This window comes from Mus pahari, chromosome 8 (genome assembly GCF_900095145.1).
Source record: "Mus pahari chromosome 8, PAHARI_EIJ_v1.1, whole genome shotgun sequence".
Lineage (NCBI taxonomy): Eukaryota > Metazoa > Chordata > Mammalia > Rodentia > Muridae > Mus > Mus pahari.
In genome coordinates this window covers 2010081-2026695 of record NC_034597.1, presented here as the reverse complement: position 1 = coordinate 2026695, position 16615 = coordinate 2010081, and the positions used below count along the sequence as shown (strand labels likewise).

General features: G+C 39.5%; 1 protein-coding gene and 1 pseudogene across 4 annotated transcripts in view; one reads left to right on the top strand and one right to left on the bottom strand.

Moving 5' to 3' along the window:
• LOC110325272 overlaps positions 1 to 602 on the bottom strand; it is a 4743-nt pseudogene extending 4141 nt beyond the window's left edge.
• Positions 1 to 16615, top strand: part of Fhit (fragile histidine triad diadenosine triphosphatase) — a 1532796-nt gene that overhangs the window by 1231235 nt on the left and 284946 nt on the right. The window lies entirely within an intron of this gene.

Below are 16615 nucleotides of genomic sequence, written 5' to 3'. Positions count from 1 at the left end.
TCTTTCTTTCTTTCTTTCTTTCTTTCTTTCTTCCTTCCTTCCTTCCTTCCTTCCTTCCTTCCTTCCTTCCTTCCTTCCTTCCTTTTTCCTTTGCCTGAGCATGAGATTCTCAGTGCTATCTTATGTCTGATTTCTGGGTTCTAATCCCTTTTGTCTCATGCCAGGTAGTAATAGCAGTAAGCCTACTAATGGCCTTTTCCCCTGAAGCAAGTATTGCTATTGTTAATGAGGGTACACCATGGAGTTAGCCTCTTGAACAGGATGGTGCCTCGGGGCCTTTTATTCCTGAGACTTTAGATTCTGCCTAGCAATGCGCAGGCTGGCCTGGCTTACTCAGTAAGACCCTTGTAAAAAGAAAAGGAAAATATTGAAGTAAAAAGTGATCTCTTATTTCATAATTGATTATTTGGTTTCCTTCTAGAGTTTAAAAATAGAACACTACTGGGCATGGGGTGATTATTGCAATGATGTGGATATCCTACAGGTTTGAGAACTAATCTCTTTCTCTCCTCCACTACTCAGCCCTTCCCTGACACCCACCCAAGCTGCCCTGCCCTGATGAACCTCATGGTCCCTTTCCTGTTGTCTAGCTGGATTCTTATCAAGAAGTTTTTCATTATCTCTGACACATTGGCTTGTTTTCATATGTTCCTTTGTTCCCTGTTGTTTCTTTTGTCTCCAGGGAGTATAAATACACTTTGTGATTTTGGATAATATTTAGAACGCATTGCCCTTGGCTTCTGGAATGGTTTACCATGAAGGAAACTGGGGAAACTGGGAGGAAGAAGGTCCCTCTTTAGACCTATTCCGCTGTCCCTCTTTGAAATCGGCGATCAAAGAATGATCTGATCTACCTGTCCCAAAGGAGATGCAATGCAGTCCCTCAGGAAGTGACTGCCTTTTGTAGGTATACTGGGAATGCTGAACAAGCAGGCCTGGATGAGTCACCTGGGCTTATCACTGTTAGATCCAAGTTCTCTTCCTGTCACCTCCTCCCTCTATAAAGATACTTTGTCCTGTTTCTTTTGCTGCTTGTATCTGGAGCTCTCCTCAGCCTAGAAAACTTACCTCAATAATTTCCTCAATAATTGTCTTTAATCTCCTATCATCTGTAACCTGTAGCCTTTTTTTTTTTTGTTTGTTTTTTTTTTTTTTTTTTGCTTGTTTGTTTGTTTCCTGGATCTGGTCCTATGCATGACATGGCGATCTGGTCAGCTTACAGTTTAGTGCACAAAGAGGACACTTAGCTGTCAATAAAATCAGAGACTTAATGTGATTTGGCATGTCAGAAGTGCCATGTAAAGGCGAGCTCTATAACTTTGCCACTCTGGGACAGACTCTGAACTGTGAGCCTTGATTTTCTCACTTTCCAAATGGAAATTATTGAATTATTTGGTAATGAGAAGAGGCTGATAGGAACACATTAGGAATATATTAGATACTGGGTAGGATTTAGACACATATATGGGATTTGAACCTAGATAACCCACTTTAAGTCACAGCTTTCTCACCACATGCTGTCCCTGGTGTTTGTGTGTACTTGTGGCTCTGTGTGTGTGTGTGCATGTATTTGTGTGTATGTGTGTGTATGTGTATGTGTATGCCTGTGTATATGTATAAGTGAATGTTGTGTGAGTGTATGTATGTATGTATGTATGTATGTATGTATGTATGTATGTATGTATGTGGTGTGTGCATGAGTGTGTATATACATATGTGAGTATGTATATGATGTTTATGGATGCTATAGATAACTTTGGGCATCATTTTCCAGTGTCTTTCTACCTTGGATTTTATTGAATCCGGGTTTCTCATTGACCTGGATCTCAAAAAGTACAAGAGGCCGCATGGCCAGCGAGCCCCAGTTTTCATTTTGTCTTGCTATTTCCATGCTGGGATTACATGCACATTGTAGTCATAGAAGCCAGGTCCTAATGCTTGGATAGCAAGCCCTTTACTGATGAAGCTATCTCACAGTCCTATTTTTCTTTTTTTGTATTTGTCTATGCCTATTTGTGTATGTGACATGTTGACATTCATGTTTGTGAATCCAAGTATGGATTCACAGATGGGCACAGGGCATATGTAGGGATCATAGTATAGTATTTGGTGAGAGTTCTCACCTTCTCAGTTGAGACAGGTTTCTTTCTTTCTCTCTCTCTCTCTCTCTCTCTCTCTCTCTCTCTCTCTCTCTCTCTCTTCCTCTTTTCCTCTCCCTGTCCCTCTCCCTCTTCCTTTCCAACTCCATATGAAAACCTAAACCTACCTGTCCTGTGAGCTTCTGGAGACTTTATGGTCTCCATCTCTCATCTCTCTGTAGCATAGTGAGATGACTGATGTACCTGCCGCACATCTCTTTCATGGCTTCTGAGGATTCAAACTTAGGTCCTTACACTATGTAACAAGGATCTTCACCCACTGATCTATTTCCCAGCACCAGGATGCCAGTGTACACCAGTAGTATTTGTTGTACTAATTATTTAATCTCAAATCAAGATTTCTACCCTGCCTTTGATCATTCAGTTGCCAGATAAAAGACACATAACCTTTATACTTATAATATGTCTATAGTACTAGAGTTGGGCAGATGTCTGCCCCCTAAGCTATTAGAATATACTCCTCCATCAATAAGCCCAAGTTGCAATTTGCCATGTTCCATCTGGGCAGCTCTTAACTCCAACTGGCTATCCCTCGTGCCATATTTTCATGATTCCTGCCCCGTATCTTCTTGTCCTCTCTCTGTCTTCTCCCTCTCCTTCCCTGTGGCCTGCTGCCTTCAGCATTGAGCCCAGGAACCCCGAACCTCAACTATCTTTTTTTCCCCAGCTGGAGACTGGAGTCATATTTATGTACCAGTCAGAGATAACTTGGGATGGGAGCAAGGTTACAGAGTGTGACTTCGGTCTACTTGCTAATTCTCTTATTCCTGGGGGCAACCAGGTCTTGGGTGCCAGTATTTACCATTACAATAAATAGCAAAATACCAAACCTCAACAATTATTTTCTGTAATATTTTTTGCATTCTTCTTTTTTAAAATGTTAATATCTGTTCATTTGCTTGAGAGAGTATCTATCTATATAGTCCCAGCTATTCTGAAACTCATTATGTAGACCATGCTAGCTTTGAACTCAAAGAGATCTGTCTCATCTTATTGCTGAATGGTGAGATTAAAGGTGTGCATCACTAAAACTGGATTTTTTTATTAATAACAATTTCACTAGTAATTTTTAACCTTTATTTAAACTAGGATAAAGATGGACCTTAGCAGTGTGAGCCTGACATGGAAATTGTGGCTCCAAGTTGACTTTATTAATATGTACTACATTTTCTCACAACTAGTTACTACCTAGTAGCTTAAACTTTTGAAGAGCTTTTGGTCTAATCATATATCTTGGGGTTTTTGAAACAAGTGGTTTAAATTTGTTATGATAAATGATGCTTGAGCTGGGTATGGTGACACACTATAACTCCATCATTTGGGAGGCAGAAACTGAGAAGCAAGTTCAAGACTCCCTTGAATTAAAAAGCAAGGCTTTACCTGTTTCACTCCCTCACCCCCCTTCATACTTATGGACATACACTGAACACACATTTATACCCACACACTCCCCCAACACACAAACACACACATATCATATATGAAACAATTTGAAAATTCAAAAATGTACATTCTTAATTGGAAAATGATTATTTATCTTGATTTATTCATTGTTCTGAATATTGGTGATGGATCAATAGTGCCCAGAAAACTTGTCTATAATGGATTTCCACTAGAAAACCTTATTCCCTGTGCTGATTTCATCAGCGGGGGTGAACGCAGAAGTTTGTTTTGACAGATACCATGATGATTTTGAGGCATCTTACATCCTAAGGAAAATCTATGAAAGGATAGTGAGAAACAGACATGGAAGTTTGTCCATGGACTCAGCATCTTCATCCCAGTCTTATTGTCAAGGACAATTTCGTGTGCACAGGGGGGAGAAACCCATAGCTTGATAATGAAAAAGATTTGGGTCTGTTATTTATTATTTTCATTTGAAATGAAATTTCCAGAGAGCTTCAATCTGCCACAGGTCTTTTATCCTCTGATGAAAGCCACCATGAATGCTGCCTTGTCTCTGTTTATACCTAATGCATGTATTTACTGCCGGAAGAATTAGTGTCTTCAGGATGCGGTACCTTTTATCTTGTAGGATTGCCTTATAATTTGCATCTGTTCCTAGAGTAAATCTAATTTGACTGAGTTCAATAAACCAAACACAGTAGCGATATTCAGTAGACATTTCGAGTGTACTTACAGGGACTGGCTCCTTTGAGAACTGGCAGAGCTCCAGGCCCCCTGGCCTGTTGATCTCTTGATGCTTTCTCCCAAACCCTTGAACACTAGCTCTCTTGGCCAAAGAAGACGCCAATGTCCTCCTTAGGAAACATTTTTGTTCCTCTTAAACCTTCAAGTTTCCTCCTAAGTAGGTATCAAAAGAGTAAAATTTCACATTTCCTTTTGTTTAGTGTTCAGCACAGTGGGTTTTATTTATCAATGTGTCTGTTACCTTCCTCTTACAATTTCTGTCCTTCCGTTTACCCCCAAAAAGGGCAGTGAAGGAAGAACATTTTGAGGATCTGTGCCCCTCCGCCGTCATGAAAGAGATAGCAATGAAAACAATCTTTGGATGTGATTGAGATTGACAATCAGGAATCTAAGGCAGAGTAGGAAAAGGCTGGCAAAGAAAAGGCAAGAAGGATAGAAAGCACAGGCGCGGGGGCCCAGATGTGTTTCTGCAGAGAAAGCCTCAAGTAGTAGCAAGTACACGGTCTCCAGACTAGAGGTGGAGCTTGCACGCGGAGGAGGAAGTGGGAATCAAGGAAGGCTGTAGAAGAACCTAGTTAACAGTGAGAGTCCTCATTATTCTAAGGCAAGCACAAGGATATAGAACTAATCTGTGTTGCAGAGAACATAATGTTTATACAACCTCTCCCTCTTCTGGAACATTGTTTGTTGTGCTGATGTGTTTGTGTTCCTTTCTTTTCCTGCTCTTTCTCATCTGAGCTTTAGCAGCCTCTTCTCTCACCCAGACCTTACCCAGATGTTTCCGTTCGATCTTCTCACCCCCAGAGTAGTGATCTAGAATGGATGTCCCTCTTTCTAGGTATACTTCATTCCCCCAGAGAAGGGGAAAGGATCAAAACTTCTCCATTTCCACTTTGACTAACTTGTATTTGCATAATGTCTGTTGGGTCATAACAATGGAAATCCAAGATCTGAGATATTTTCATGCTGTAACTTTTTAAATTGTAGTTTTTGTCTTACATTTGGTGACTAACCTGGAAAGGATGGAGGCAAGGTGTTTCCCTGGCTGGAAAGAAATGCAAGGCTGTTGAGATCCAATTAGAGAAGATGACTCTAGGACCAGATTGCCCAGTTTCAAACACAGATGCTTCACCTGCCAAGTGTATCTACCCTCTATAAGCTGTTTTCCAAAGCCCAGTATCCATTTACACATTTATCAAATGGGGGGTTTAACTGATCTTTTAATGCCTTCTAGGGAGACTGTAAGGACTAAATAGATGATTATGTGTCCAAGCTCTTAAAACTGTGCCTTGCACATAGTGAAGTCTCAAAAAAAAAAAAATGCTATAAGCTTTTATAATTTCTACTTGAATTTCTCTGTAGCTCTCAAAGGTAGGCATTAATATTTTACACATGAACAGCTGAGGTTTACAGAGAAAATTCACTTACCTAAAAGCATACCTAACAGGTAACAAGATTAGGAAATCAAACCCAAGCCAAAGGAAAGGCTCACATCCTCCGTGTGTCATGTGGGTAGTGTGTTCCTTAGAAATTTTTAGTCATCCTGTCAGCACAACCAGCAATGTTCCCGAAGAGGGAGAGGCTGTATAAATATATTTTCACTGTAACACAAATTGATGCTATATCCTTTTGCTTGGCTTAGAATAATGTTGGCTTCCACCCAAAAATACCCCAAGGACTGTCATTTTTAACTAGATTATACAGGTGAAGATTAACAAAGCAAAACATCGCTTCATCGCTGTAGGTCCACTTATAGTAGAATTATATGTTTTAGGTGTTTAATTTTTCATTAGTGCTCCCAACAAATTCCACCAGTAATTACAGGCCCTGACATACCATGGAGTCGGCATTGAGTGTTCTAATTTTGTTGTGAGATCTGTAATGCAGACGTAGCAAACAGGACAGATGTGTTCTGACTGTCAGTGTTTTAGTATTCAGTAGACTTTCCTCTTAGAAAAGCTTAGATTGGGGATTTCTGTATAATCACTGTGAAAAACAATGTCTCAAGCAAGAGAGATGTTATGTAGACTCTAAGATCCCAAATAACTGTAAAACATTATTACTCAGAATCACCTTTTACCTCTGTTGGTACAGTAAAAACTCACTGCTACCATTTTTGTTGTGAGATAGATATTTGGTGCTCCAAAAACAATTATTGAAGGGGTTTTGAAGTTGGTAAAGTATTTGCCTCAAAAGCATAAGGACCTGAGTTTTAGCCCAACAAATTCTATTATTAAATCTAAGCGTGGTGGCACATCCATGTACTTGAGATGCAGGGACAGGCAGTCTCTCTGAGACTCAAAGGTCAGCTAGCTTATCCTATGTGAGGATTCTAGGCTAGTAAGAGACCCTGTCACAAGAAATAAAAGTGAATTGTACTTGACAACACCACCCGCAAGACTCTGAGAGTTTTCTGTAGCCTCATGCAAATGTAAACACTCACATGACACACAGGAATACTCAGACATACACATACACATATACAAAGTAACAGCAGCCATTAAAGCATTGATCCTCATGATCTTGTATTTCAAGCCCAGACAATTTTGTTTCAAATCATCTAACCCTGTGTAATCCTTGGAACATCAAACTTTTAAGCTTGCCATATCTAACAATGGGCTTGCAGAACTCTGAGACCAGCTAAAATAACTGTGCCCAGTTAATCACGTGAAAAATGTTCAATAGTTTTATTTAAATGCAAGAGGCCAGGTTAGTCTCAGTAGACAAACTCTTTGTTACCATGAATCGTCTATGAATGCTCGGTGCTCAATGAGAGCCCAGAAAATAATGTGTGCTATGGTAGAAACTGGGCACTCAGCTGAAATAAGTCCAGATGTTATGAGATTTTATCTCAAGAGTTATTAATAGCTAAAAATAATAAAATAGAAGACAAGATTGCCTTGAGCTACACCTCTAAGTTTTAAAACTATATATTGCTTAGAAATTGCCTCTGGGTGGAGACATTAGATGGGACTCACAGAGGGAGGTGAGGGGCTCTTCAGGTGACCTAAATCTGCAGCAGTTCATTTCCAAATCAGTAATGTATCTCCAGTTGCTGATCATAATACTCCAATTTTAAAATATTCATATTTTATGGTTTATTAATATAAAAGAAAAATGTATGGTTATCTTAGTAATTTTTGTTTCCCATGGGGCCCATCGGAAACCTATTTCACCAAGCTATGTGTGTTACCATTTATTGCATTTGCATTATTATCTATAGCATGTAAATGTTCTTCATAACCCTGAATCCAAATCTCTGATGATAAGAATCATGGCAGAGTTCTGCAATGCCACAGTTAGATGTTGTCCGGATTTATAATCTGCTCTCTCATTTATTTTTATAAATACACTTTTGAATCTGGCTATAAATGACCTGACTTGACTTTTAACCCTGTATTCATCTTGAATTATTCAGTTCCTTCCAGAGGTCCGTCTTTATCCTTTATACCAGAACCATTAATAAAGTAATTCCCAAGACTCAAAAAGCTGCTGGTAAAGTTAAGGATTTGAGGGCTGATCCTGGTGCAAGAGGGAATATGTATAAGGAATTATAGCCCTGTAAAGCTGTTGAGCCACAGACATGTAGAAACCAAGGGAGGTCCTCCCTAATGACTGAAAGTATATGAGGTTTTTGAGACTCTGATGGGCCTCACACCAAATACAGTGAAATATCCACACCCTACCTCCTTGTGAATCATGTCAGTTCTGGGAAAGGGTGTTTTTGAAATTTAACCCTATGCCAATATAATACTTCAACTTTAGAGGGAAAAGACAAAGAGTGATTTGAAATCTTGTGTTCCATCAATATAGAAATAATGTACTTGCTTCCCAATATGGAAGTTGCCACATCTTTGGTCTGATGTATTTTTTTGCAATAGGATTTTCTCCCTCCTGATGTTATAGAAAAGGCAAACATGGGGTTCTTTAAGGAGTTGACCTTGCCTTAAGTGGCTAAGGAAAATAAACAACATTGAGTAAACAACATGAACCTCCAAATACTCTTTTTCTTCATAATGAAATCCATTTATCCTAATGTTCACATTCAGATCTCTCACTCTGGGTCTATATATCTGTTCCCTGAAAAAGAAATGGCTTCTAATGCTACCTATCCTACTGCCCTGAAAAATGACCTAAGAGGGGCTTTTATTTGTGTTTCAAATCATCTGTTGGTTGTAAATGGTATAAATTCCAAAATGCAATCATTTTCTAGCAGTACAATTTTGATGTTACTGTTCAGTCATGAAAAGCATAAATGTGATTCTAAACTCAGATCCACCATCAACTGGTCATAGATGAATATTATTCTTAAGGAAGACACTCAAAGCATAGGCCTTTAGAGAATTCTGGGAGGCCTAGTGACCTTGGAAATCAGATATTTTCTTTTACAGTACAATCTCCTTCTTCCAACAAATGTGTGTGCACATCTGTGTGTGTATACACACACACACACACACACACACACACAGAAAGAGAAGGAGAAACATTTTGTAATCCATGGTACTGTGAGGGGACTGTTTCCAGTTCTGTACAGCTCTCATTCAACAAATGTGTGTGCACATCTGTGCGTGTATACACACACACACACACACACAGACACACACAGACACACACACAGACACACACACACAGAGAAAGAGAGGGAGAAACATTTTGTAATTCATGGTACTGTGAGGGGACTGTTTCCAGTTCTGTACAGCTCTCATTTGGAATTGATGCTGACAATTGCCTCAGCATCCGAGGTACCCCATTCCTGCCTCTAAGGGAAAGGAACATTTTGCCTCCCCTGTCTGTATCCTTGGTATTCAACCTTTAAGCCCAGCCTTGGAAGTAAATGGCCCAATCTTGGAATGCTGAGAAGCTGTAGAAATTCTGTAGTTCACAGTGAGTTCCTTTCCCAGTGAGTATCTATGAACCTACTTTATAACAGTCATTGCTAGTCTCTGGGCTAGAGTGCAAGGACTTTCAGCCAAGAAATACTCTTAGCTTCTCATCTGCTCCTCCAACAACCAAGTGAACAAAGAAATCACTGCAGATGTAACAAGGTGTTGTGAGATGGAATAACACATAGGGAGAAAAGTAGGAGTCACGAGGAGGCTTGATTTGCAGAGACAGAAAGGGCCTTTTAAAGAAAGGACTTGTAGTAGAGAATTGTAGATTGGGGAATGAGAGAACCCAAACCTGAGTGTTGAAGAACACTCTGGACTAAGAAAATAACAATGGGAGCGAAGTTATCACATTTTAGAAGATGAAAATGAGGTATCAAGAAATTGAGGTGAAGCTCATGGAAGCTGGTGGTTAGTTTGAAATGGAGAAGGGAGAACTCGGGCAAGCCTTGTGCACTGATGGAAGTGAGGGATGTTAATTCTCTTCAAAGTGTATTATTTGATGGTTCAGATATTATAAGGACAAAAGATATTTGCAAGGCACCTACTATAGATCATCTTAGCTAGATTCACATTTATGGCTAAGTGTACTATTCTAGAATTTGAATAATTATTGTCCTGTGTTTATTATAGTCTTGATGGTTTTCACTAGCATTTTTCCTATGCATATTCTATGGTTAGCATACAAGGAGTTAAAAATGGGTTGATTTTTTTCTTTTGTTTTAGTGTCATGTACACTTTTCACTTTGTATAATCCAAAGGTTGGCAAAGTTCTTTTGTTAAAAGCCAGATAGTAAACTTTTTAGACTCTGAGTGCCAGATGCAGTCTGTTACAAAAATACAGTTTTGCTTTTGTAACACAAAAACCATCATAGAATATATGAAAATAAATTTTCACAATTGGACCTGGATGTGTTAGAATAAAATGTTATTTATAAAAGGATTAGCTGTCTAAATTTGTACACATAATTTATAGGCTTACCAGGTTTGAGAGACCATCTTCTGGTCATCACAGAGACTTCTAGGCATTAGGTATAGGAGTGAATGTTCTCCTCATGACTGTCAAGAAAAGAGCTGATTCTTACAGCCGCTGGCAGTTATCGTACAGTGGTTGGACAACCTGCTGATGCTGATGTGGAATGGCAGGAATACACTAAAGCTCCAGTCCTGGTGACATTATCTCATCCGTAACCAGTCCTGAAGCCTTTCCTAACCATACGCATTTTCAGTTGGTGATCTCACCAAGTGCTCTGCTGTTAAAGCTGGGCAGAGTTGACTCTTACCCCTATCAAGAGAAGACATGCTCAACTAGACCATCTGCTCTTAAATAATCAATTATTGTTAGTTCTTAATATGCTTAACTGGCAGTTTGCGTAAACAATTTCTAAAGTGCTTGTGCATCTCTATAGAGCTCATCAGATGCCAAGGGGGATCTTTGAGCAGAAGTCTGCAAATCAATGGCCCTAGAAGAACTTAACTTGCAATGGGTTTCCTCTGGTGCATGACCACACGGTAATTCCATTAACTTTAATGATGGTTCGCCTGCACAAAATGGACTCTGTTAGTCTATTCTCCTCTTTGTTTTGGGCATTAAATCTTCTCCTCCAGCTAACTCTTCAGGGTGAAGTATGGGCAGCTATGCCATTTATTTCTTGGCCTTTATTAATATATGCAGGCCTCTCCCTCTCTGGGAGGCAGCCCTAAATGAGTGCATTAAAAATGAATTTCCTATGCCATTTGTCGATGCTGAGAAAACCCCAGAGTCAGGGACATCAGTGGATTATTATGGATTGTTGCAAGATACAATAAAACCATAAATATTACTCAAAACAATTACTGTGGTCACATTAGCAAATTATCAAATCCATAATTTTCTCTGGAGGCTGGCCTTGGAGAGTTAAATAAAGTAGCAGGGGGAGGAAAGTTGTATTTTAGGAATGAGAGAAAGAGCTAGGAGAGAGAAATTTATGATTTAATTTGCTGGGTGATCTAAATGAGAATAACTATTGGATTTCTAAAAATTGAACTTTGATTAGTTTCAGGTGTCAGAAAAGAACAGAAAATATGGATCGGTTTATGGTTTTTGGAGAATCTTTGGGCAGGGGGCAAGAAGATGTTCATGTGAAGAATAAGGCATAACTTGACCTTCGACCCGTTTCCTCCTGTGTTCTTATTGTCTGTTCAGATGATTGGATTACCCTGAGACAAGCTGGCGCTTCCCTAGACTTGTACTTTACTTTCTTCACCAAGTGTCAATTTACCCCCACTCAGAAATAAATCAATTGAAAATGAAATTACCCACAGCATTCATTTTTCACCGTCTAGTAAATGAGTCTCTCTAAAGAACAGGAGGGCCTCCCGTCTTGGCTCAAGCTTAATGAAGTCCTTCTTTTTGGCAGAGCTGGTACAGAACTATTGTCTCCGCCTTAGTCGAGCTTCTCCTCTTTACTGGATTATGAGGCAATATCTGTTTGGTGGAACTTATAATAGCATGTTCATAGAGTCTTATGAATATTTTCTGAAGATCTAACTGGAGGCCCAGCTCCTTAAGCATGACAGCTTAGAGTGAAGTCACACGTCACTCTGTCTTCCCAGTTAGCGATTATGGAAGTTCACCAGCAGTTCTGGCCCCAAGTGTCCTCTGATGAGACACAGCCACACCAGTGGCTAGGGCTTCAGGAATGGATCTGCTCATCAGTCATTACACTTCAGGAAGACAGCAACGCAATTTGCACAAAGATGAAGGAGATCTCCTAATGATCCATATGGAACCAGCTAACAGATTCCTTCACGTTGTCATTGAGAACTTAAAAACCCAGCTGAGAAATGATAAATTACTGCTAACTCTCCTAATTATCCACTGACACTCTGTGGGAATCTGATGAAATTTTGCTGAAACTCACAAAGAGGGGAGATTTTAAAGTTGAATACCTCATGAACAACAGAAATGGTTTTAAAGTAGCCATCAGAGGAGGACCATGCTCCCTCAAGTCTCCAGAGCCTTGGAAAGAGAGGGAATGGCGAAAAATTCAGTAGATGAATTGGGATTTTAATTGCAGCCTAATTGATTGTACTCAGTATGCTCATTAGGTGAAAGGAGACTCCAAGTCATTTCCCATGGTCGTTGCATTAATAGGCACGAGATGTGTGTGATCTGTAGCATTCTTCTCTCCCTGTAAATGGCATAAGCACCACAGTTAGCGTTACAAGGTTGGCAGTGATGAAATTTATTTCTTTGTATTTTAGCTCCTGTATCAACTCATCTTCTAGATGCTTCACAGTCTTAGCTTTAATGCATCCAGTGTACCAACCTATGTCCAATTTTGTCACCAATTTTTCTCACCACCTTTCTTATTCCATGACCTCCCCCCCCCCAACCCCTGGACACAGGATTTGTCAGTGATTTACTATGTACATGGGATGGCTTTTGCTCTTTCAATAAACTGGTCCCACATCTAGTGCTTTCTGTGCAGAGGCTATTGTAGTTTAAACTCACTGCATGCAATCACCTGGGGACATTCAGATGCAGGGCTGTCCATAAACAACTGTTGGACTTCAGAGCTGATTATTTTTATAGAAGATAAAATGACGGAAAAGGTAGTATTTGCATCTCTGTCATAGTTTAGACCTTACATGGAGGACTCTTTCTGTTTTCTGACGACAGTCAGTTTGGTTATTACTACTAAAATTCTGTGGTGTCACCATCATCAGAAATACACGCTTAGGAGATAAGGTGGACTTTAACTGTGTACACATTCTGGCATTTTGCACTAATATTCTTGTTAAGTGCTGCTTGATCTATAATAGTGTTCCTTTCCATAACTGAGGCACCTCCATTGCATGGCTATTCTCACATTTTACACTTTTCAACCATTCATCTAGGGGTTTCCCTTCTAACTGGCATACACAGGCCATGTGGAGCCGCTTGAACTCTTGGATGATGACAATTATAAGCATAAATTCAATTACAATTGGCTAACTCATTTATCTCTGTGGATTAAAAGGCTTTCAACATACTTAAAATATTTAAAGTTATAAAATTTTTCTACAGGAAAATTCAACTATATATAGCATCAATTTCAGTGATTTCCAGATAATTCAGGTCTAGGCAACCATGAATTATTGGATTCAGTTTACCTGATTTAGAACCTTTCAATTCAGTACTTAGGAAAAGATAGCATTTCTCCCCAAGATACAAGGAACCATATTCTACCAAGAGAGATTAGATTTTACAAAAGTCTCCTTGACTCATAATAGTGCAGTTTCAAAATCTGACACCTTCACTATTCTTATCTATGTGGTTAGGATTAAATGGCTTTTATTTTTCTTTGCTTCCATGTCTGTAAAACTGGAATAGCATTACTTCTTCTAGATGGGAATTCTGTAATAAGTAAGATTATGAGTGGGAAGGTCTTTGTATAATGTTTGATGTATTATGCTTTATTCCCTAATTACTTATGGAAAACCCATTGCATGCTAGTTTATATTACAGCTCCTGTGACCATAGCAATAAGCAGAAGAGCTGCTGGTGAGGAAGGAAAGTGGATTTACTTTGTTTTCAGTATCTTCATAATGGGGCCAAAAATCCTTACTAATGCTAAGCAGGTTGCTTTCCAAGGAATCAAGGCAAGTGAATCAGGTTGAATGGCTTGTATAGAAATGATTTGATATTGCAAGCAGTTACCAGATTCCCTGGGAGACTTTTGGTAGATATGAGGGTGTTCTCGACAGATACGTAAGCTGTCTGTAAAACTTTGGCCCTAATATGAATGTTGGTTCCATTGAAGATAGTTTTTTTCTGTGAGATTACAAAATGCATTCTTTAAAAAGTGGTTAAGAAACTGTTTCTCCCATACTCCAGTGGAAACAGAATATGAGTCTGAGGGTAAATTTTCATTACAGAAAATAATGACTTTCTTAACCTCTGATGAGCAAATAACATGGTAAAGTTGATTCAATTCACAGAAATCCATAGCAGATGAACTTTAAGCTAGCTTTCCTTCCTTCCTCCCTTTCTTTCTTTCTTTCTTTTTTTCTTTCTTTCTTCCTTTCTTTTCTTTCTTTCTTTCTTTCTTTCTTTCTTTCTTTCTTTCTTTCTTTCCTTCTTTCTTTCTTTCTCTCTCCTTCCTTCCTTCCTTCCTTCCTTCCTTCCTTCCTTCCTTCCTTCCTTCCTTTCTTGCTTTCTTTCTTAGACCTTTGTCTCTTCAAAAAGCCAAGTTTAAGTTAGAATTAAAATCCTTAAATTCTAGAATTAAACCTTGAATTTGAGAGCTGGCACATGTCTAGTAAAGAGAATTAATCTTATTAGATTCAAAGGAGCTATATTAAAGATTGAGTTAGGACTGAATTTTGAAGTTTTGATAGAGCCCCCTGATGCCCCGTCCTCATGCTCATATTAAATTCTCTCTGTCACTTCTGGTAGCAGCTGTTGACTCTAGTTATCCTGGGTGTGACTGTCAAAAGGCAAGGGCAGGAACTGGAATATTCAAAACTGAGCTGTTTCCAAGTTTTGACTGGGGAGCAGGTTTTACAGCCAAGTTGGAGGTTTGTGAGAAGAATGCTCTCCCACCTCCTTCCTTCCCAAGTGCATCACTCCCCACAGTCACATCCTCAGGCTGGCCCATGAGAACATTTGTTTGCCACACTCTGCCATCTGTTGTGGAGCCCAGGCTTCCGGAACACAACAGAAAACAGGTGTGGTGTCAAAGCAATTTAGTGAGTAGACAAGTGGAACTCAGGGCTTGGAAAAGAATGTGTCATCTCCCAAACTTTTTCATCCTTGGCCCTTGCTGCCTATATCCAAAACACCATCTTAGCAGCAGCCAGACACTGGTAACCAGTCTAGGATCTAGGTTTAGTGCCACTTGCTTTAAAAAAGGACACATAGACTCTGGGTTATACAGAAACGGGTTTTGTGGCATGAATTCCGTGTTTGGGCTCTGCTAGACATACAGTCCCTATACACATCAGTGAGACAGCCACCAATGTAGACATATTCTAACCTGTGGCCTAGCACAGCAAGAAGAAGTTAGAGCAGCATGAAGAGTCTGTCTGTGTTGTTAGATGTTATTTCGAGTTTTCAGAATTTAACTCCAGAGAAGAGTGAGTTCCTTTCTAGAAATGATGCTGTTGTAACTTAGTTTGTGATGATGTGATGTAAAATGTAATTGTTCCTCTAGTAGTATGTTATTAGTACAATAATCTGTCCTCATTTTACACAATGTGTTCCCAGATCCAAGCTGGATGCCTGGCAACACACATAGTACCAGTCCCAGTAGAAGTATGCCTTTCCGACCTATATATACCTGTGAGAAATTTTATGTTATGCATTGTAAGAGATTTAACAAGAGGAGAGGTATAACTAACTATATCAAAATTGCCATTTATAACTAATGAACTGTTTCTGGAATTCTTCATTTAATATTTTCATATCACATCAACCATTAGTAACTGAACCCAAAGAGTATAAACTTGTAAGTCAGGAGGAGCTACTATGTTGCTGTATTAGATATGTATGTGCAAGAATTTTGACTGAACATGCTGTTAGTAATTCAATCTTTCAGGGGATACAAAGAGTGGCTCTTTATATTTACAACCACCTTGTATATAACTTACCGTTCACCAAGCTCCAATCTCCCATGTTTTTATTTGCCACTGTGGTGCCGAAGAACACAGGGACGGCTTTGGAAATAAAATCTCAAGACTCAAATATTGCCTTTCCCCTTTGCTAGAAATGAACACAAGTTGCTTGTCCATACAATGAGGATGTTAATAGTACCTGACTTGGAGAGTTCTTATAAGGATCATAAACATCAAGAATGATTACGACTTTTTTTTTCTTTATTTTCTTTATTTTCTTTATTTACATTTCAAATGCTATCCTGAAAGTTCCCTATAACCCCCTGCCCCTGCTCCCCTACCCACCCACTCCCACTACTTGGCTCAGGCCTTCCCTTCTGCTGGGTCACATAAAGTTTGCAAGACCAAGGGGCCTCTATTCCCAGTGATGGCCGAATAGGCCATCTTCTGCTACATATGCAACTAGAGAAACAAGCTCAGGGGTTACTGGTTAGTTCATATTGTTGTTCCACCTACAGGGTTGCAGCCCCCTTCAGGTCCTTGTGTACTTTCTCTAGCTCCTCCATTGGGGACCCTGGGTTCCATCCAATAGCTGACTGTGAGCATTCACATTGGTGTTTTCCAGGCACTGGCATAGCCTCACAAGAGGCCGCAATATCAGGGTCCCTTCAGCAGAATCTTGCTGGCATGAGAATTAGTATCTAGGATTGGTGGCTGATGATGGGATGGACTCCCGAATGGGATAGTCTCTGGATAGTCCATCCTTTCATCTTAGCTCTAAATTTTGTCTCTGTACCTATATCCTTTCATGAGTATTTTGTTCCTTATTCTAAGGAGGAA